This window comes from Ursus arctos, unplaced genomic scaffold, assembly GCF_023065955.2.
Source record: "Ursus arctos isolate Adak ecotype North America unplaced genomic scaffold, UrsArc2.0 scaffold_20, whole genome shotgun sequence".
NCBI lineage: Eukaryota > Metazoa > Chordata > Mammalia > Carnivora > Ursidae > Ursus > Ursus arctos.
This window is the reverse complement of record NW_026622875.1, coordinates 12,488,445-12,511,034: the sequence shown is the minus strand read 5'-3', so window position 1 is coordinate 12,511,034 and position 22,590 is coordinate 12,488,445. Positions and strand designations below refer to the sequence as shown.

General features: G+C 35.1%; 1 long non-coding RNA gene across 1 annotated transcript in view; it reads right to left on the bottom strand.

The window, feature by feature from the left end:
• Positions 1–7,704: 7,704 nt before the first annotated feature.
• The window catches only part of LOC113254074 (uncharacterized), an 88,925-nt gene continuing 74,039 nt past the window's right edge, over positions 7,705–22,590 (bottom strand). The window contains exon 3 of the long non-coding RNA XR_006409331.2: positions 7,705–9,238. This is a non-coding gene — a long non-coding RNA (uncharacterized LOC113254074). The remainder of the gene's footprint in view (positions 9,239–22,590) is intronic.

Sequence of the window (22,590 nt, the reverse complement as noted above, 5' to 3'; positions counted from 1 at the left end):
ACACGGGAAAGCATGTTGCAAATTGTAATACTCCTGTACTCAGGAAATTGCATGATTGATTCAGAGAAGAGTTAACCATTGATTTATTTTTTAATAGTGTGAGGGAGGAAAGTAGGAGCTGAGAAGCAATCAGTATACTCCTTACTAGTACTCTAACAGAGTTTAACTTTACAAAACTAGTATGTAAAAGAGAAACTCAGTCCTTCTGCTACCAGTAATTAACCATAGGGAAGAATTGTAACGGGACTGAAATTTTAAGGTGCTTTTGGAACTTATTTAGATACATCCTCAATATGAGTAATTGAAAATATGGTTGAGTCGGCGGTGTGTTATGCCAAATCTCTGGGTCTTAAACTATTAAGAATATAAATTTATTGCTCTTATTTGTGAATAATCTACTGAGATTAGCGTGCAGCTCTCATTAGCCTCCTAAATGTTCAAAGGCAACATCTGCAAGTAGTTCTGTGAGTCAAGTTGGAGCTTAAATAATTCTCTTAGTTCCCCAAAAAAGTATGCTTTTAGGGAATGGAACAAAATAAAAGTGGATTTAGTTGAACAATAACTGATAGGGCCAACTAGGAGAAAATAGACTCTCTCAGCCAACATAAGTCTCTTTATTTTTTCTTATCATTATAAATATATCCATGGTTTGAAGACCATAAGAAGCAAACAAATATAAAATAATAACCAGAGACCACATAGAGCTACTTATAATTCTGCCAACATATGATATTGAGTAATATATTATTAAAATAACCATGTTCACATGTTTTTATCCATGACAGAGCCAACTGGATCCCTACATAATATCCATTCTCCCTTTCTGCTTTAAGAGCAAACAATCCAGTAGTATTTGGAGCAGTGATATGCCTGACAACAATATTTTATTTCCCACTCTTCCTTACAAGGTGTCAGTGATGTGAGGAAATGTTTGGAGTTTGGAGCCGATGGCCAAGAAAGAATTCTTGAGACATCTTTGGTGCAAAAAGGTGGTTTTATTAAAGCATGGGGACAGGACCTGTGAATAGAAAGAACTGCACTGGGGTCATGAGGAATGGCTGATTATATACTTTCAAGTTGGGAGGGGTTAGGGATAGTGTAAGTTTCTAAGGAAATTTTGGAAGCAAAGTTTCTAGGACTCTGAAGGGACTAGCTATTGTTAGGAAAAGATCATTTATTACTGTCTAATTAAACCCTAGTCATGAGACTCTTCAGATATATATTAGTGAGCCATATGCTTGGGGGATGGTTGCTAACATATATCTTGGGGAGTAGAGATAAAGGAAGTTTCCAAAGGAATTTTTATATGTTAAAATAGACTTATAGGATCCTGGGGAGTTGTGATCCTGTTAAGCTAAGATTGCCTTTTACCCTTAGCAAAGTATTAACATTGAGACAGCTGAGCTCCCAGAGGAAGGTCACTCTACCTATTTCAAGGACTTGTTGATGGGCTGTAAAGAGTAAGGAAATGAAATTTTTTTTCTTTTGCCTTTGTTTCCCACATCATCAACATGACTGTGTCCTGACTAATGAGTTAAAAGTTAGAAGTTTGGGGAAGAGCCTCTAGTATGGTTAGTTCTTTAAGGGATAATACTTCCCTTTTGTTTTTTTTCCTCTTCTCCCTTCTTGCTGTCTGCTAATGGATGTGAAGGCTGGTGCCACAGCAGCTCTTTTGAACAGTGAATTGCCTTGAGGGTGGAATTTAACCAGTACTGAGTTAAATTCAGCTTTATTTTGCGTTAGAGAAAAACAATGTGATTTTAAAAATCTTATTAAATACATTTTTAATGCAGACAACTAATCTTAACTGATATATGACAACTACAATGTAAGTTCCTTGAAAGCAGAAGCCTTTTTTGTTTTTGTTCAGAGCCCAGTACACAGGCAAGCCCATAGAGGTTCAAAACTATTTGTTGGATCTGAATGCCTACTACTGACTCTTTCCCTTTTATATTGTACTTGAATAACTCCCTTCTACTTCTCCTCTTTTCTACTTTTCCTACCATAATTTCCTAAATTATTTCCTCAATTGCCTTTTTGTTTACTCTTCCACCAATCTTTGTTCCTCATATTGACCATTGTCTTGTTCCTTCTTATTTAAATGGAAGTCTGTCTCAACGAAAAATTAGCAAAATACAAATCCAGAAGAAATGACAATTTTTCTTTCAAATTTGATTTAAATAGAAACCATAATGATGGGTGACTGTATAATTCTTTAAGAATATTCTTACTTAAGAGTCACCTGGCTGGCACAGTTGGTTAAGTGCCTGACCCTTGGTTTTGACTCAGGTCTTGGTATTGAACCCCACATTGGGCTCCAGCACTCAGCACAGAGACTGCTTGGGATTCTCTCTCCATCTCCCTTTGTCCTTCCCACTCATGCTCTCTCTCTCTCTCTCTCCCCCTCCCAAATAAATAAATAAATAAATAAATCTTTAAAAAAAAGAATATTCCTACTTTAAAAATATAGTTTTATCTTCCTAAGTGTAAAATAAAAATAAGAATAAAATCTTTATATATATTTTATAATGGTATTATGACCTAAAACAAAGATTCAAGTTTCATGGTCACTGTGAATTTAGGAACTTCAAAGCTTGTATATTGAGTGAAGCAGTGGGGGATATATTTGCAAGAAGGTCTAAAAAGTCATGGGACAATGACAATCAAGTTGAAGAATTGGTGTCAAAGTTTAAAATTCCCAATGAATTAAGAAACAAAAGTCACCTCCTAATTTTCAAAGTAAAATTATAAATGGGAGAAGAATTCATGCTAGGAAAGGGGAAATGATTAAGTGTCCTCAAGCTGATTTTTAAAAAATGTAATTATTTATCATTCAAATTACCCAGCCATACACATTTTTTATTTAAGGTCAATTAGCCAACATATAGTACATCATTAGTTTCAGATGTAGAGTTCAATAATTCATCAGTTGCATATGTATAACACCCAGTGGTCATCACTTCACATGCCTTCCTTAAGGCCCATCATGAAATTACCCCATCTCCCCACCCACCACCCCTCCAGCAACCCTTAGTTTGTTTCCCAGAGTTAAGAGTCTCTCGTGGTTTGTTTCCCTCTCTGATGACTTCCCACTCCGTTACTTACTTTTATATTTTTTACAAGTTTCTCAGATAAGGGATGATAGGATAAATTGTTAGAGAAGCATATCATTCTAAGGATGAAAGAAAATGAAAAAATGAAAGTCTTTTACTGCTAGTCTAAAAAAGTCAAATAATGTGGGATTTTTTTCTTTATTCTGGCTGTTTCTAAGATTTTCTCTTCCTTTTATTTTTTATCAGTCTTACTGAAGTATGCCTAGATGTGATATTTTTAGTAATTATAATATTGGAGAGCAGTAGTTCTTTGTAAAACTGCATCTTGATATCTTTCTACGGCTTTGGAAAATGCTTTGCCAATGTCTCTTCAACCACTGCTTCAGTCCCATGTTCCCTCTTCTCTCTTTCTCTTCTACACATGCATTTTCTCTTTGTTTTTCATTCTGGTTATTTTCTACTGACCTATTTTGTTGTTTTCTTATATCTAATCTGCTGGTAATTTACCCACTAAAAACTGAATTTCAGTTATTGTATCCTTTAGTTCTGGAACTACCATTTGATTATTTTATATATTCCCATATTTTCTGAAACTCTTTATCTTGTCATCTATTTTATCAAACATATTAATTAAAATTATTTTTAAGTTTCTGTTTTATCACTTCACTACTTAGATCATCTGTGGGTCTGTTTCTAGCACTTATTCCTTCTCTTGTTTTTTGAACATTTGGTACTCTTCTCTCGTAGATTTTTTTAAAATTCTAAACATTGTATATAAAAGACTACCAAGATAAGAAGCTCTATATGACATTATCTTCCTCAAAGAATATTTAATTATTCTAGCAAGTAGTGTAAGGGGAGATTTTATCCGTCTAAGCAGGGACTTTGAGAATAGGTTTCAAGCTTTTTAAGAGCTGTAATATTTTTATTTTTCCCTTCCTGAAAATTTTGAGTGTTACCATTGCCTCTCTTGCTCAGCAAATTCTAGTTTCTAATTTGTGTTCTTCTGGTGTTGTGAGACTGCTAAAAGTTTTCCTTACCTTTTTGCTTACTTTCTTCTTAGTTCTTCAGTCTCTTACACCTTGGAAGATTAATGCTTGACAGATGCCTCAAGGAAAAGAATGTTTCCCTCACTTCTTTACAAATGCATTTTCTCTAGATCTTGTTGCTTTGGGTCTGACCTGCCTTGATAGCCATTATATTTTTACCTTTTCATCCCATGTTTGACAGACATTGTAGGCAGACACTTTCTACTTAAACTCTGAGCCTCACTATGAAATGGCAAATAGTAGCAAGTGCTTCACTGGGGAAAAGCAGCTAAACAAGTATAGCTCCCTTCAGTGTGTTTTCCTTCTCTTTTTGATCTGTGCCTCTAATTCTGGCAGGCTTAATTGCTTTGTAATGCCAAAATAAGTTTAAAAAAATCTAAAATGAGAGTTTATGGTAGCTTTGACTGGAGAACTTGTGTAATACCAGCTATTCCATTAGAGTTGGAAGTTTTTTAGAACCAATTTTTTGACCTTTTGTTTTCCCTCTAGGCCTGACTTTTTGTTATGTGGATTATGTTGTACCAAGTTGGAATTTTTCTTAATATACTAGTGAAAAATTTCTTATGTAACACTTTAGAAATATTGCAAATTTATATGAAAACTGTGCTACTTAGTTGTCTGTCCCTAATCAAAGAGGAAAAAGAAGTTGGGGAAGGGACATGGATTTATCCCTGTGGGATTAGTTGTTTTTATTATTTATGTGCCCAGAGAAGAGTATAGAAGAAAATTGGTTCAAGTTAAGCATTTTTGTTTTTTTTCCTTAAATAGCAATCCCAGTGGGATTAAATTATATTTTGGCCAGCTTCTTACATATATTTGCCAATGAACCAGTCCAAATATGAAGGAATTTTGTTTCTATTTGGACTGATATAATTAGCCTGTCTACAAATAGATTATTTTTATCTGTATATTTTAACAGATGACTTGTCTTATAGAAGATAAATCCTTATTTTAAAATGTCCAGAGTGTTGAAGAAAAGATCCAAAGGAAGGAATATTTATTTCTGCTAATGTAGTGCGCATACTATATCAAAAGAAACAGTGGGGCAGTGGGATAGGGAATGTGTACGCATTTATTGGAATCTCAAAAATGACATGTAATACAAAATAAATAATTATGAAACACAGATTGCAAGGAAAACCATTTAAAGATGTAGAAGAACTATGGGTGAAGAATATAAAACAAGATAAATTCTTTACCAGAATTTTAGGAGTACAAGTTGTAGATGTCCTTGCATTATTTTAACTCAGATATGAGAATATAGTTTCATAATGTTACCTAGTGTATTTAATGCTTTACTTGTTTGCAATCCAACTGAAATGGCATATCTGGTATTGTGTGGCTTAATCTAAGAACAAAATGCCTATTGTAGTTCGTGTTGCAGATATCTTAAATATTTCATGTTGTGCTGACAATACTGAGGTACTTATCTCAAAGAACTGTATTTTGATGTGGTTATTGACCTTTCTCCTCAATAATTCTAAATGGAGAAATACAGAAATGAAATTTCTTTGTTCTTTGTTCTTATGTGGTAACTGTTAAGGTGAGTCACTAAAGAGTAGATTCAAAATATATGGTCTTAGTGACACATGAAAAAAATAATGTTCATCTTCATGTTAACAATCAAATTCCAATTAGACATAGCTTAATTAAACAATGTCACTAACTATGTAGTAGCTTGAAATAAGGCATTATGTCTAGCAGCATATCAATTTTATGTTCTTTTGACTTAAAAAAAACTATTGGAGGGATCGTTATTGCTTTTAAGCTTCAGAAAATTCTAGAGGCTTATTATTTCCTCATAACTCACCTGAGGATAACTGAGAGTTGACTTTTTCATGGTCATATACAAAGTCAGGAATGTGGCTCAATCGTTAACTTATTGTCCACTATCTTTTTAAATTCCATTGTTTATTAATTAGCAACTGAAAATAATCAAACAAAACAGATTTTATTTTCAGTATGACTATGAGTTTAGTCAAACTTGCTTTGAAATGGAAAGATTATAATATTTACCATTTACATTGACGTGGATGGAACTGGAGGGTATTATGCTGAATGAAATAAGTCAATCAGAGAAAGACAATATCATATGGTTTCACTCATATGTGGAATATAAGAAACAGCACAGAGGATCATGGGGAGGGGAGGGAAAACTGAATGGGAAATCATCAGAGAGGGAGACAAAGCATGAGAGACTCTTTACTCTGGGAAAAAAAACTAAGGGTTGTTGGAGGGGAGGTGGGTGTGGGGATGGGGTAATTTCATGATGGGCATTAAGAGGGCATGTGAAGTGATGACCATGGGTGTTATACATATGCAACTGATGAATTATTGAACTCTACATCTGAAACTAATGATGTACTATATATTGGCTAATAGAATTTAAATTTAAAAAAGAAAGAAGAAAGAAATGGAAAGATTAATAAAAATTATATGATTTCACCTTTGCTCATCTTCTATTGATGAACTATTAGTGTAATTTTTGATCAATAAGAATATCTGTCTTCTTTTCACTTTTATGAACTCTTAAGGAAAATAGTGAAGCAGAGTGGTGATTACCTACTGTAATAGCAGTTTTCAGTCTACTACAATAACGTATATATATTCTTCAAAGACTGTCACAGGACATATACATCTAAATGGATAAGGAACTGATTATTAAAAGAGAGAATATGAGAAACGATAAAATGCAAAATGAAGAGATATATGACTGAGGCCATTGTGAAAAAAACACACAGAATTTTCAATTTCATTTTCAACCAGTCAGGAAAACTGTTTAGAACAGGTGACATACTTACAGAAGAAAAATAGGTACTTTGATCATCTAGTAAAAAAAAAGCATTTTAAAAGCAATTTTGGTTCACTTGTAGATTTATTCCAATTTTAGATTCTCTTTATATTTTTTAATTTGCTGCTAAAATATAATTAGAATCTAATGTAAATTTTCTCCTCTGCTTTAAGAATCTTGACATTTAGCACTTCATTTTAACAATACCTTTCATACAGTGTCATTTCCTTTTATAGTCGTTATACTTAAAAAAAAAATTCTGCTTTCATGGAAAAAGAAAGAGATAAAAACAGTATTAGAATAACTGACAATTCAAAGGCAACAATGGGGCCCCAAGTCACAGATAGCTAAATAAACATAAAATAAAAGTTATATATTGCTCCTAAGTAAAATTAAATCATAGCAGTAAAGATACAAATGGCTCAATCTGTATTATCTTTTGTTGATCCAGCAGCTTGTTGGTATAAAAATACTGACAATTATAAATATAGTCCTTTCCCTTCTGCCATTGGAGCCATCATATCTTCCTATGAAAGTCAGAAGTGAGAGATGAATTTGACATCTTGGGTAGGAAATTGAATAGAAGCAAGAAATCAAGTAGAAATTCAAATCTCTGCCCTCTCACAGGAACATATGAAAGTGACTTCCATAAGGCAAAATTTTCTGAGAACATTAAATTAGAATTTTAAAACATGTTTATTCCAAATCAATATGACTCAAGAGATTGAAAAAATTCATGCCTTTTGAGAATAATGCATAGTGTCATTCTGAATAGTCAAGACATACTTATGAAATGTCCTAAATAACAAAGAATAGAACAGGGAGAAATATTAAATTTACTTTTATTACAAAATCTTCCCAGAATTTAACTTAAAATTAAAATAACTTCATCTTCATTATTTTTATAATCATTGCCGAATGTTTATTGAGGGCCTACCAAGTAGAACAGAGAATTAAGTGTTACCGCCCCAAAAAGAAATGATAGTCTCTACCTACAGGGGTACACTACTGGTTAGAAAAGAAAAGTAAGTTTCTACTGATATATGTTCCCATTGCTTATATTACTCTCTGACCATTTGGAACCATATAATACTAATAATTCTTTGGGCTTTTATTTAATAAAACGTTTTTTTTTTTTCTTCTTGGAGTAAGGTGACCCAATGAAAGTTGTGGGAAAATCTACCAAATCTCAGATCACCAAACCCTACTGTATCTTCAGCAGGGACTTCAGATATCAGCAACTCCCTACTGAAATCAGAGTTTAATGGTCACTGTGTTTAGTTTGTCCTGTAGTATTAGAAGTCCCCAGCCTAGCTAGCATCATTAGAGATTTGAGAAAATACTTTAAAGAAAACTTAACTTTTAATTTTTTACAGTGATATCAGTTGCAGAATATGAATCACACTGTGTAGTCACCTAGCAACTATTTATTTGATATGAAATTTTAGCCTAAAACAGACATTTTTCCCACAACTAAATTCTATTTCAAGTCCATCACATCTATTTTCACATGGATGTCCTGATAGAAACCATAATAACTTAAACTAGAACAGGCAAGTGGCAGATCTGCTCCAGTGAAAGCTACAGTGGGACTAAAGCATAGATGCTGAGTGCTACTCACTGACTCTGGACATATTCAGGATGTTATTTCATGAACCATGTTCAGAATGAGAGGAAAACCAATGGGAAACGTTGCTGGATTAAACATCACAATAAGAGGAAAACTTGATGTGTCTTTTTGTCCTTTCCTTTTCTGGGCTTCTCTGTGATACAGCACTCTTCACATTTTATCGTAATGGTCTCTTTGTGTTTCTTTCTACCCAGACGAACTGTAGACTTTTTAAATGAGTAGAGCCTATCTTACATCAGGAGGTAGGCACAGTGCAAACATCATTGTAAATTTCAAAAAAAAATGCATAAATGGATTAATAAGGTTCTAAAATGGTGTGGTATCTAGAGAAATAAGGAACAAGTTGTAAATAATGTCATAGGATCTTGAGGTCCATGATTTTATACAACCTGGCAGAATTATAGAACAAGAAGTATAGAGGCTTGGTATTCATTACTAGCCCTGATCTTATAATTTGTTGAAAAAATATTTTGCAAATGCTGAAAGACAGAATGAACAATTCCCCATGAACCCTGACATTCATAATTCATAAGTTATTTGAAGTTTTGCTCGGTCACAAATTTGAATCTCATGTATTCTGCATGAGCTGGTGAGTCAGTCAGCTGGTAATGGAGCCTAGCCTTGAACATCCCAGGCAATGTTTTGTTACAGCTGTGAGCCCTGAGAGTTTGGCCCTCTCAACTCTGAGGCTGTAAAGTTCGATATGTCCTGAGACCTGAAAAAAGGGAGAAAGCACCAATTCAGTCAACTGTTCACCATCTACTTCTCAGGGCAATTTTGATTTTTTTTTTGCTCATCATCACTTACACAGTAACCCTCACAAGAGATTAAAAATTTCCTTTCAGTGTGAACATCGCATTGCATGAAAACTTTCATATAAGTTAAAAAGGTAAGATGAGGGGCACCTGGGTAGCTCAGTTGATTAAGTGTCCAACTCTTGGTTTCAGCTCAGGTCATGATCTTCCAGTTGTGAGATTCAGCCTCATGTCAGGCTTTGAGCTCAGCACCGAGTCTGCTACAAATTCTCTCTCCCTTTCCCTCCTACTCACTCTCTCTTTCTCTCTCTCTCAAATAAATGAATAAATAAAATCTTTTTTAAAAATGTGAGATGATAAGAAGAGAAACCATATTGGCTTTTAGGTGAGAACCAGGGGCCTGTGAAAACATTGTGATATACATAAATTTGAACTTTCAAGACAATTTTGAGGTTTTTATCATTCATGAATCTCACAAGTTTCCTATGCATGAAAGAATAAAGGGATAAAGGGAAAGATCTGGGAAATGGAAGAAATGCATTTATTGAACATTCACATTAAGGTCTCCTGTGAAGCACTTGTCTTGCAAAAGAAGTGGTAATTCAGTGAAGCTCAGAAAATCTGATTCTTGACACGCCTCAGTGGCTCAATCTGTTAAACGTCTACCTTCAGCTCAGGTCAAGATCCCAGGGTCCTGGGATTGAGTCCCGTGTTGGGCTCCTTGCTGAGCAGGGAGCCTGCTTCTCCCTCTGCCTGCCACTCCCCCTGGTTGTGCTCTCTCTCTCTCTGTGACAAATAAATAAATTTTTTAAAAAAGATTTTAAAAAGAAAGAAAATCTGATTCTTTTCGAAAGTTACAATAATATATTAAACAAAGGTTTATTTTTGCTGAGATGAAATCAGTCAAAGAAAATATTGAATAGACTGACATCATGACTTCTAAAAATAGAAAAGTGATAAAAGGTAGAAATTAAATCAATTTACTAGAGAAAGAAGACACAAATTCAGAGATAAAACCAAAGCAATGAAAGTGTAAATGGGAAACAGTGCCATACTCATTAAAATTATCTATTAGAATTGTCTAGTACAAATTATATCAGAAATTATCATTGGAATTGGAGGCACATACAGATCCAATCAAGTAATAGAATTATATGCATTTTCTTCATGAATATGAACATTATCCTTGTACTGATCATCAATAATATTTATAGCTCTCTTTCTGTACACTTGTCATAATTGTGCTTTATTATTTGGATGTTTATCTGTATAATGACAATTTTCCCAATGGACAGAAATCTCCAAGAGGTAAAGACCATGCCTGACTTGCTCACCACTGAATCCCCAGTGCTTAAAACAGTGTGACACAGAGTAGGTACTTAAATAGTTTGTTGAACTTGTAAGTGAACAATGATCTGCATTGGTTCCTCAAGGATTCAACTGTGAACAGTGCTATCTTTGACAATCATTAAACATTTTAAATTTGAAAAGCAGACGGAGTTGTGACTCCTACATCCACAAAAACAAGTTTGCTTTGAGCTGAATATATCCAGGAAACAGGAAGCGAGAGATGAGGACCTGGCAGGGGTATTCCCACTGGGATGCTCAGATGCTAGCTTGCTCTCTGCTACCTGGACATATTTAAATCTAAACCTAAATGAATAATTAAATTTAACTGCACAAAGGACTTCTTTCTCTTTCAGTCTAGGACCTTTATCTTGGTGGTTCTCAGAGTGTGGTCACTCAAACAACAGCATCAACATCATCTGTCTATTTGGTAGAGATGTAAATTTTTTGGCTCCATACCAGATCTACTCCGTCAGAAACTGGGAATGGGGCCCAGCAATCTGTGTTTAGCAAGCCTGCAGGTGATTCTAAGGCAAGGTAAAGTGTGAGAAACTCCAAATACTAAGTGAAGTGAAGATTACTGTAAATAAACTATTTAATGAATTGTCATCCCACATCCTTTGTTGTTAGGAAGTCCCAGTAAGCAATAGTGTAACCACAGTTATGGTGGTTCTCAGTATTTGGACTCCAAGCCTTTCAAGGTCCACATGAGTAACAGTTGCAGTTGTGCTGCTTTGATTTTGGAAGAAGTAAGACAAAACTGTGAATTATTATAGACTGCACTTACACATAACACTACATCTAATAATAGATGCTATTTTAAAATACTTTTTAAGAATAAGGAAATGCATTATAGAAAAAAGAAAATATGACTTTATCTGTTCTACCTATAACTCCCTGTGAGACTTTTTTCTCCAGGTTCTTCCTTTTTATTAACAATGTACAATATACTGTACATATTTGAAGTACACAGTTTGATTCATTTTCACGTTTGTGCACACCACAAACCATCAACACAATCAAGATTATGAGTATATCAATAATCCTCAGGGGTCCTTGGAATCATTCCCACTCAACTTTCTCTGTCCCTCATCTATCTCCAGACAACCACTGGTGTATTTTCTGTCACTATGGATTAGTTTTTATGTTCTAGAATTTTATACAGCTGGAATCATACAGTATATATGCTTTCTTGTCTTGATTCTACTGTTAGCATAGTGATGTTGAGATTCATCCATTCTGTAGCATTTATCAATAGTTCATTCCTTTTTATTGCTCACAAGTATCCATTTTATGGACATATCACAGTTTGCTAATCCATTCACCTGTTAGACATTTTGGTCATTTCTAGTTTGGGATATTATAAATAAAGCTGTTATGTGAATTTGTGTACAATTCTTTGCAGGGACATAGGCTTTCATTTTCCTTGGGAAATGCTAAGGAGTGGAATGACTGGATTATATTATAGGTGTATGTTAAACACATCGAGAAACTGTTAAATTCTCAAAGTAGTTGATTTATTTTACATTCCCACAAGCAGTTTATGAGATTTCCAGTTTCTCTATTTCATTGTCAACATTTGGTATGCTCAATCTTTTCAATTTTAGCCATTCTAAAATATTTCCTTCTTAATATTTCCTAACTTGCTTAATTTCATTCAGTAATTTCATCAGTATTTTTCATCTCACACATCAAAGTTTTTATATTTAGAAGTTCTAATTGGGTGGTTATATATTTTTCATGTCTCTCCTTAACCCTTTGAGCATATGTAATATAGTTGTAATAGCAGCATCAATGTCCTTGTTTGTGATTTTAACATTTTATCAGTTCTAGACCAGTTTTAACTTGTTTTTTCTCCTCAATATGGCTCATATTTTCTTATTACTTTGCAAGCCTATAATGTTTTTGGTTTTGTTTTTAGCCAGTTGTGAATTTTACTCAATTGAGTTTTGGACAGTTTTGCTTTTATATAAATATTCCTGAGGTTTGTTCTAGGATGCATCTAAGTTACTTGTAAACAGTTTGTTCTTTTGGGGTCTTGATTTTATATTTGTTAGAATCAGAGCATTTTTACTCAAGACGAAAAATTCCCACTATTCAGGCAAGTTTCTTGTTTTCTCTAGCCAGTGACCTTTGAGTCATGAGGTTTTCCAATTCCACTGGTGGTAACAGCATTACTCCAAATCCTGAGTGAGTGCTAGGCACTCTTATTTCTAATACTGTCAGGTGGTTCTTTCCTCAGCCCGAGGCAGTCTCCTTGTATGCATGTGTTAGTACCCAGCTGTATACTCAAGGGGTGTCTTTGCCAGGTTTCTGGGGCTCTCTCTCTCTGTTGCTCTCTTCTTCCTGATACTCTTTACTGCTCTAGCTATCTCAGTCTACACCCACTAACAGTTCCATCTTCTCCATCTACTGGGCTCCTACCGAATCTCTCTTTCTTGGCCTAGAAACTCTTAAGGAAGTAAGGGGCAACATTCATTAGGCTCACCTTTTTATTTCCTATTTTTCAGGTCTCACTCTCCTTCATCATCTGACATCTAGTGTCTTGAAAACTGTTGTTTTAAATACTTTGCCTTTGGGGGGAATTGTTTCAAATAGGAAGGTAAATCCAGTCTTTATTACTCCATTGTAACTGAAAACGGAAGTATCTCCTCATATTTTTAAAGTCACATTTGGAACAAATGATCTTTAAAGATCAACCCAGCTGTAAAAATTAGCAATTCTTTCATAGGTCAGAATATTCATATCTGTGTTGGATCATCAGACCCAGTTATGTACTGCCCAGTAGGCTCCTCTGACTTGGACTCTCTAGACCTCAACTTCCTGACTTTGTTCTTGGCCTGAGCAGCCCTGGCTTTGACTCACACAATTCTGAGGATGATAAAGACCAACTACTTCTATGATCACTATAGATCTAGAAACCCCTAACTGGTAGAGACCACTGTCTCTAAACCACAGGCTGGGTCAAAGCTGCAAAGGCTGTGGCTTCTCTGTCGGCTGTGTGGAAGAGCTAGGTCATACAACCCAGGAGTATGGGGATGTCATAGCCCCTGGAGTGGATTTGACCAGTGAGAAACAGTAGAACTGTCAGATGAATTACTCTTCTACCTGAACCCCATGCCCACTCCCAGATGGAGTGATTTCATGAAGCCTGTCCAGAGATATCCCATGCGATTAAATAACTGAATATATTTTCTTGTGAAATCACAGACCGCTGGATTCATTTCCGGTCCTCTTTCCTGATTCATTTTCCTTTTTCCTTCACTCTCACTGCCCTTGCACATACTATTTCACCCCTACCAAAGAGCATTAGTGTGTCCATTTTGGTTCAGACTGTTTTCTAGAGTACTCAGGCTAAGAGAGTGGGGAAATAAGAGAATATAAGAAAGACAATAATTGTTCCATTATGTAATATCTACTTGTTCCACTTTTATACAAAAAATGTAAAATTTTCTCTGGATATCTTAAATGAAAAAACAAAAATACTTTAATTTAACATGTGAAAAATTTAACCCAAATTTACGGAGCTGGGAGAAATATTATCTGAAACTGTTGGTCTTGCTGAAGGAAAAATAACAAAACATGAACCCTCAGTTCTAGAACAGCTGCCAAATCAGGGCAGGCTGAGAATTCCATATGCAGGTGCAATGTCACTGTGAATGCTGGAATTTCAGAGCTCTTATCTAGAACATGATTTGGAAGGTCTGTGGAAGAATGATGATCTAAACACTTGAAGCAACCTGTAGTTTGCCTGCATCTGTAAATACCAGGATGACTTTAAACAGAAGGAGCTAAAAATGTTTTGCCTCGGCGCTCTGTCCTGTGTCACAGCTTTGTGATTTGTTTAAACAGATTTCCTCAGCATAGTGGAGTGATATTAAGCATGTAACTCCTAACCCAAAGTTACAGACTGCATTAATTGAAGAAAAGATCATTTGGTGATTATGAGTTGGAAAGTGAATAAGTAAGTTTTAACAGTTTATGTAGACAGCACATTTTTCATCAGAAACCCATTATAATGTGAGATTTATTCATGAAATACTAGATTAGTACAGTGGGAGTCCTAACCAAAGTATGATTTTTAACCTTCCTTTTATAAATTATTCTTGTTTAATCATAGAAACCAATAAAGTGAAATAAGGGGAGCTAAAATTCTTTCCATTTTTAGTGCAATTTATGTAAAACAATCCTAAAACCTAGTGTTGTAGGTGGAATTCTATTTCCCAATAAGATATGTTGAAGTCCTACCTCAGTACCTATGCCTGTGACCTTATTTGGAAATACGGTGTTTGTAGATTAACCAAGTTAAAATAAACTAATGCTGGATTTGGGTGGACCCTAGATCCAGTGACTGGTGTCCCTATAAGATGAGGGGGATTTAGATACTGAAACATAGAGACAACATGTGATGACAAAGGCACAGACAGGTGCATCTACAAGCCAAGAATCACCAGTAAGCCCTAGCAGCTAGGAAGAGGCAAAGAAAAACTCTCCCCTAGACCGTTCAGAGAGAAGACAGACCTGCTGACACCTGGATTTCAGACTTCAAGTCTCCAGAACCGTGAAAGAATAAATTTCCACTGTCTTAAAGCACCTAGTTTGTGGCAATTTGTTACAGTAGCCCTAGAAAACTAATATACTTAGTTATAAATTTTAGAAGACTTTTTTTATTTTTATGTGATAGGTTTTATAAAAATTCAGTGACATTAATGAAGATTTGTTTTCTGATATTATTACAAATTACACTAAGTTAAAGAAACTTTAAGGCTTACATTTGAACTTTATGTAGAACATGTTGTTGAAAAAAAAATAGTTCCTTTCCCTTAAGGAATTTCCTATAATTCCTATTCAGTCCAATTTAACAGGTTGCTTGTAATTACCTATATATGAGTAGTGCTCTAGAAGGTACCTTGACTTCAGACTTCTGGCCTCCTAAATTGTAGGAGAATAAATTTTTGTCATTTTTAAGTCACCCAGTTTGTTGTTATGGGAGCCCCAGGAAACAAATACAATGCTGACAACTTCAGGATCTTATGTAGATGGTAAGGGGATTTGAGCTCCACCTTTATGATCTCATTTAACATTAATTACCTCTGGGACACCTGGGTGTGAAGTTGTTTGAGCATCCAACTGACTCCTGGTTTCAGCTCAGGTTGTGATCTCAGGGTGGTCATCTTAGGGCCATGTGATCAGCCCATCAGGCTTTTTGTGGAGTCTGCATAAGACTCTCTCTCCCTCTCCCAATGCCCCTCCCCCCAATAAATAAATAAATCTTAAAGATTAACTACCTTCAGAAAGGCCCTATCTTCAAATGCAGTCATTGGGCGTTGGGATTTCAACATATAAATTTCGGGGGGCTCACAATTCAGTTTATAACATTGTGATCGTTTTTATTTCTTTAAATATTTTTAAAAATTTTTGTCTTCCCATAATATGACCTCTTATTCCTGTAACCTTTTCCTTTTTAGAACCAAATTCCCCTAAAACACTTTGTTCATATGATTCATACAGGGGTAACCACAACCCCAAGATGGCACATGCCATATTCCCAATTATTCAGAGAACTTTATCTTTCTATTCAGAAATGAGCATGGAACTCAAATAAAAACTTCATTGGGCCTCTGCAAAAAGATAGTGGCCACTATAGATCATGTTTCCCTGGGGGTCACCAGAATTAATCTTTACACAATGTGGAGTGAGCCTGCCAGAAAATAAAGACACTCAGAAGAAAGTAAGGCCAGAGAGAGGAGAGACAGAATCCGCTAATATTCAAACACTCAATGCAGTCTGTCAGACTGGACCCATACATAGACTTTTGAGTTACCTGCGTCAATAAATTTCCTATTTTTTGTTTAAGCCAGATTAAGTTGGCTTTCTGTTACTGATATTAGAGTCCTGACTACAACAATTCTAGAGTTGTAGAAAACTTGTAAGTATATATCATAATCTTCTTTTGCCAGAGCAATACTCTTAGATCATGTTATAGGTTTTTAATGTAGACCCCGGTGATCCTCATCTTCTGGTATAAGATGCAACTTCTTCCCCTTAAGTAGAAGCTAAACTTACTGATTCACTTTTAATGAAAAGAAGGCAGCAGAAGAGATGGGATCTCTCTTCTTGGATTAAATTATGAAAGATTGCATTTTTGGTCTTTGGTGCTTTGTCTTGCTCTCCTTGGATCACTTACCCTGGATGGAGCCAGCAACATGACATGAGGCCCACCTGGTGAGGGACCACATGAGTGAGACTGAAAGCAAATCTTCCCTTCATTCCCCAAACCAATTAGGCCTTCAAATAAGACCACAGCCTCAAGCTGACAGCTTGATGCAGTGTCATGAAGGACTTTCAGCCAGAAGCAGCCAGCTAAGCCATGCTTGGGTTTCTGATGCCCTGACATTATGAGAGTATAAATGTTGTTGTTTTAAGCTGCTATGTTTTAGAGTAACTTGTTATTTGGCAATAGATAACTAATATAAACCACTTAAAAATAATAAATCTTTAAAGCTATTGGAAAACAGTATTATATAGCATAATACACTATCATATATTGTCTACAAACAGAGATAAAGCTATTGACCATCTATGAATTGTTTTCTAGATAAGATACTGATTAATTTCATTAATACTGTGAGTCTCAACCCTTATATTCTCAGGAACAGGAAGGAAGCATCAAAGTACAAAGAGAACAATTTGTGTTTCAAACCCTTGAATTTGAATGTTGAGTCAACCCCAATGAACTGAATGACCCTGGGCAAATTACTTAAAATCTATGTGTTTCTGTTTCCTCTTTTGTATATTGGAGATAAGAACACCTACTTAAAGAGTTTTCTAGGAATAAGAAATAATACATGTCAAACACTAAAACCATGAATGAGCATGCAGGGCTGGAGCTCAATAATACATGGTTATTATTTCTTTCACTAGTAGCATTCATCTTCAAGATATAAGAGCAGATTAGCAGTAGGAATAGATACCTTTGATATTGTCATGATGCTTGGGTATGAACCCAGGTTGTGACCGCTTGCTTGTTCTAATTGATTGGTTGGCCCCACATAGTTCAGGTTCTCATACAAAGGTTGCTTGTGGTCCTTCTTTGAAACTCACTGGGAAATTATATTGCGCTAAGTAGAAGATACATGTATTCAATGTGTAGCTAAGTCAGTTTTTCCCCATAATGGGATTTTCTATTGTCAATATTTAACCAATTGTCTCCAGACCTCTTTAATATGCCCCTTTCTGTAAGGGTGTTAAAGCATTTCACAGATTTGTTTACCTGTTTATGCCACAGTTGAGTCTAATATTTTCTATTAGTCTAAATTACACCAATCTTTATCATATCCCCAGAGGCCATTTAGGCAGACTTATATAGCATCAGTTTGCAAATGGGAAAACCAGTACATCTAGAAGTCAAATCCATTTATAGTGTGGAAAAATCAAAGCTTATTATTGATTTGGAATATCCCTGGAGAATTCTGTCTTTTCTATAGTTTAGGAATTTGCAAAATAAAATTATATGCTGTCAACAGAATCATTGCCTGCAATAAACGTGAAGTTGTTTCTCGGTATATTCAAGTCTGGTTAGATCCTTATTAGAGAATAGTATCCAGTCTGACAATCCATAAATAAAGCAGATATCTCAGACAGTATTGAATAATAAAAGAAAAATTAATAGTTGAGTGATAATGTGAAGCATAGTCATAGAATTGCCATGAAGATGATGCCTGAGTACATTAGGTGTGGGATATAATAGACTTTGTTGTTTATAAATCCAGTATTTGATGTTTAGTTTAACAGACCAATAGATAGTAGCATAAAAATTGTAATTATCATTTTTTTCAGATTCCAACAATATGTGCTCATTATAGAAAAGAAAAAAGAAAATGCCAGAGATTGTTTTAAATCATTCATAATTCCAACATCCAGAGATAATTTATTATAATTTGACATACATCTCCATAATCTCTCTCTCTCTCTCTCTTCATTTAAATCTATAAATTGCATATTTAGGATTATACCAAAGGCATAGTTTTGTGTGAATGCTACTTTTTTTATTTAACAGTAACATAATGTCAAACCTGGCTTAATGTTTAATATATCACGAAAATGTCATGTATTGTATATACAAGTATAGGCTGGACACTACACAAGTCTAAAGGACATCATTTACCTAGACTATGCCACACCTCCTGGAGTGGTATAATGTGATAGCCTATATTAAGCATTCCTAAAAAAACATTTGAAATGGCTACACAATTGCTCATTACATGACTATGCCATTCTTTATTAACTGTTAGCCTACTATTGCATATTTACCTTGTTTCCATTTTTGATGTTATAAATAATGCTATGTGAAATTATCTGTGCAAAAATATTTGTATTCTCTGTTCATTCAAGTATAATATATAAAAATCAAAACATAAGCAATTTAAAGCTTAATTATATATGCTAAAATATATGACAAATTCTTTAGACTAATTACTATGGGCTCTTGTCTCTCATTTAAGCCTGTATTTAAGCCATCACAGTTCTCTTGGTTTTAAGTAAAATAAATTTATTTGAATAAGAAGAAATATCTATATATGTGTGTGTACCTGTTTGAAACATATAAGAAAATATCACAGAGTCCTAGGCACTCAAGACTATAAAGAAATGGAACAAGGAACTCAAACGTCATTAGGAAATTAATTAGTAATAAAATTTTACCTGTCTCTGAATTTGCATATTATTCTCCCCTCTCTCTCTCCCTCTCCCTCTCTCACTCACCCTCTGCCTCCCCTTCTTTCCATCACTCCTTCCCTCCCTCTGTCCTTCTGTTTCTCTCCCTCTCTCCTTTTCTCCCTCTTCCTTCTTTCTCTTCAGGTTTTGGAATTTCCATGGTCTAAAATATCCACAACACAGATTATTTTATATCTCCACTCAAGTGATGAGTCTAAATCAACATAACATCTTTGATTCATATAACACATTCCTAGGAGTTAAACCTTATTGACCTTTCTTAGGCCACTTGTCTTTTCATTTAATTGATAAGAACAAACCTTTAAGAGCCATTTGATCAAATATGACTATTATGGCCCACCACAGGAAGGAATTTCTAAGACAAAGACAAGCCCTATGATATGGACAAACACTGTAAAATATGACCACACAGTGCCATGATCAATAATTTGTTTGATAGAATTGTGGATTCTAAACTGATATAACCCTGAAGATAGTCCAGTGGCTTACATTATCTTTAGTTTAACTCTTAGGGAATCATGGAAGAACCATAGATACCAACACAGTAAGAGGGTAAGTGGAGGCTGGATAAATTGACTCTGGGTCTGGGACCCCTGTTTCGCCTACAGTTGTCCACTTGTATATGTTCATATATTCCCCTTTCCTGTAAGCTTCAGAGGAAGAGAGTTTAAGAAAGAGAGAATGTGGGAGAAGAGAAGGGAGGAAGGGAAGAAAAGGGAGAAGAGTTCTGTGGCCAAAAATCATTTGAAATCACTTATGTATTTTTATCCTCTCTGTTTTATCTAAGCAGGATCTTTTCCTTAAAATAGAAGTGGATCTAGAATATGGGTGTATGGATACCCAGTATCAGATTTGTTTGATTATAGAATGCTACCTCTCATAGCTTCCCAAATTCCCATTAATCTTATATTAAGATCTCTCTATAAAGGGTTCTTTTAGGGAACATCTTTTGGATACTCTCCCTTAAGACTACAATACTTTATGGAACACCCAAGAATAGTTCTGAAGCTACCCAGGAGTTCTGAAGAGGAATAATCTTGCTGTGCAGCCAATGTAGGAATTATTCTGCTTCTCCAGGAACTACCACAGCCCCTATTCTAGTAACCTCCCATCTGATGGCCCTATGCTCTCTCTTCCTCTCTCCCTGAAGCAACAACCTTGTAACCAATCACCATCAATTCCTTTCACAGCACAAGGATTAAATAGCACTAGTTTATCTCCTCCACCCAGGACAGGGGTGGGACTCTGTCTCATAGTCTGATGTTTGTTTTTTTCTCAGAAAATGATGAACTAACTGCTGGTTGCCTGGATGAATGAAAGGAGAATAGAAAGACAGTGGGGTTTTCCATTCTGTGCTGTATTTAATATTCTCTTAAAATATCTAAAATCAAATACAGAATTTCCTTTAAACACATCCTTTCCTTAAAGAAATTGATATTTTCCATTATCATAATGTTGATTATTTCATGTAAACTAATACCTGAGCTTATTATATTAAAGTCTATTTACCCATAGCTTGTGAGCTCTGAGTTACTTAAGAATGTATCTTCCATTAACTGACAATGAAAACCATTATCAAATAAATTATTTCTCACTGATCTGGGAGGGTAATTATTGTTTTACTTCCTCATCTGGGGATAATTAATATGTTTAATATAGGGAGAAAAGGCACTTAAAATGAATCAGCGTTAAATTGGCACTGCAATTTCATTTGTAAAAATAGAGGAAAAGACTTTGATTGGAACTTTATCTTGAAAAATAAAACCAAAATTGTAAAAATGTGATAAAATGTAATCTAATATTAACTAAATTTAATTTACAGTTGCAAACATGGCCCAATTTTTAGAAAAGACAAAGAACATTGCTTTCTTCTTGGTGTAATTTACTATTGCATGATACCGTATGGGCACAAAATGTGGTTTTTATAGTATGATAATGAGGAGGATTATTTTTGTAAATATACAGGTGCTTAATCAATTTTGTAAAGATCTCTCTTAAGTCTTTGATTTTTTAAAATCATTCTCTTTTGAAACCTCTATCCCGTCCTCATTTGTGTTAACTTTTTCTCCTCCTATTGTTTACTGCTTACTTTCCAATGGCTTCAAATGAGATCTAAGTATTTTTCTAATATCCTTTTCGTTATCTCCTTGGAATTCTGTTACCTTTTGCAAAGCTTAAAGTTTCATTTGGCAATAAATTTGCAACATATTGTCTTTCCAAATATCCAAGAATAGAAGCAGGCCAAGCCGCAAAGAGAAGGGAAGCTGCAGAAGAAGACTAAATAGATTCTACTGTTAAAAAAAGAAGGAGGTAGGGACACCTGGGTGGCTCAGTCAGTTAAGCATCCAACTCTTGGTTCTGGCTCAGGTCATAATCTCAGGGTCCTGGGATCGAGCCCCGCATTGGGCTCTCTGCTTGAGACTCTCTCTCCCTCTGCCCCTCCCACTCATTCTCGCTCTTTCTCTTTCTCAATCTCTGTCAAATAAATAAATCTTAAAAAAATAAAATAAGACGGAGGTTAAAGGATGACTGAAGGAAAACTAAATTTCCATGTGGCTTGTTCATTCATGATTTTTTTAAATTATCTGTGTAATCTTATAGTGTAGCCTCTCAGGAGGCAAATACACAGATAAAAAGGGACCCTGTATATAAGAAAAATGAGGTAAAATTCAATTGGCCTTTCAAGATTCCTTAGAGAATTAAGAAGACAAAACTAGCTCTGATTTCTTAATTTAATCTATCTTTACAAAACTTGATTTGTGTAGATCATGCAGCCAAAACTCCTATGAAATCATTTGTTGAAGTGATACTTCAAGCAGTTGAATGTTGTCTGTATTGTCCTCTAAGTAGTATTAGGGCTACTACTAGGCAAAGCTGCAATGTAAAATGAAAAGATATTGGTGTTTACCCTCCTCCAATCTCTGTTAAGTAATTTTCTTAGGTGCTTTCTTGCTCTCTTCCTTTCCTATCCTTCCAATCCCACTTTTTTGATTGTCTATGGTTGCACAAGAAACCACACCACAACCTAGTGGCTTCAAACAATAATGTATTACTATCTCTCATGATTCTGTGGGTTTATTCGGTCCACCTGGGTGGTTCTCACTTGCAGCCTTATATTTAGTTTTAGGCAGATGTCAGCTGGGGCTGTAGTCATCTGAAGTACGTACCTGCTGGACATCCAGGTTGGGTGTGGCAGGGGCAGTACTGGGAGATTGGTCATAAGGGTAAT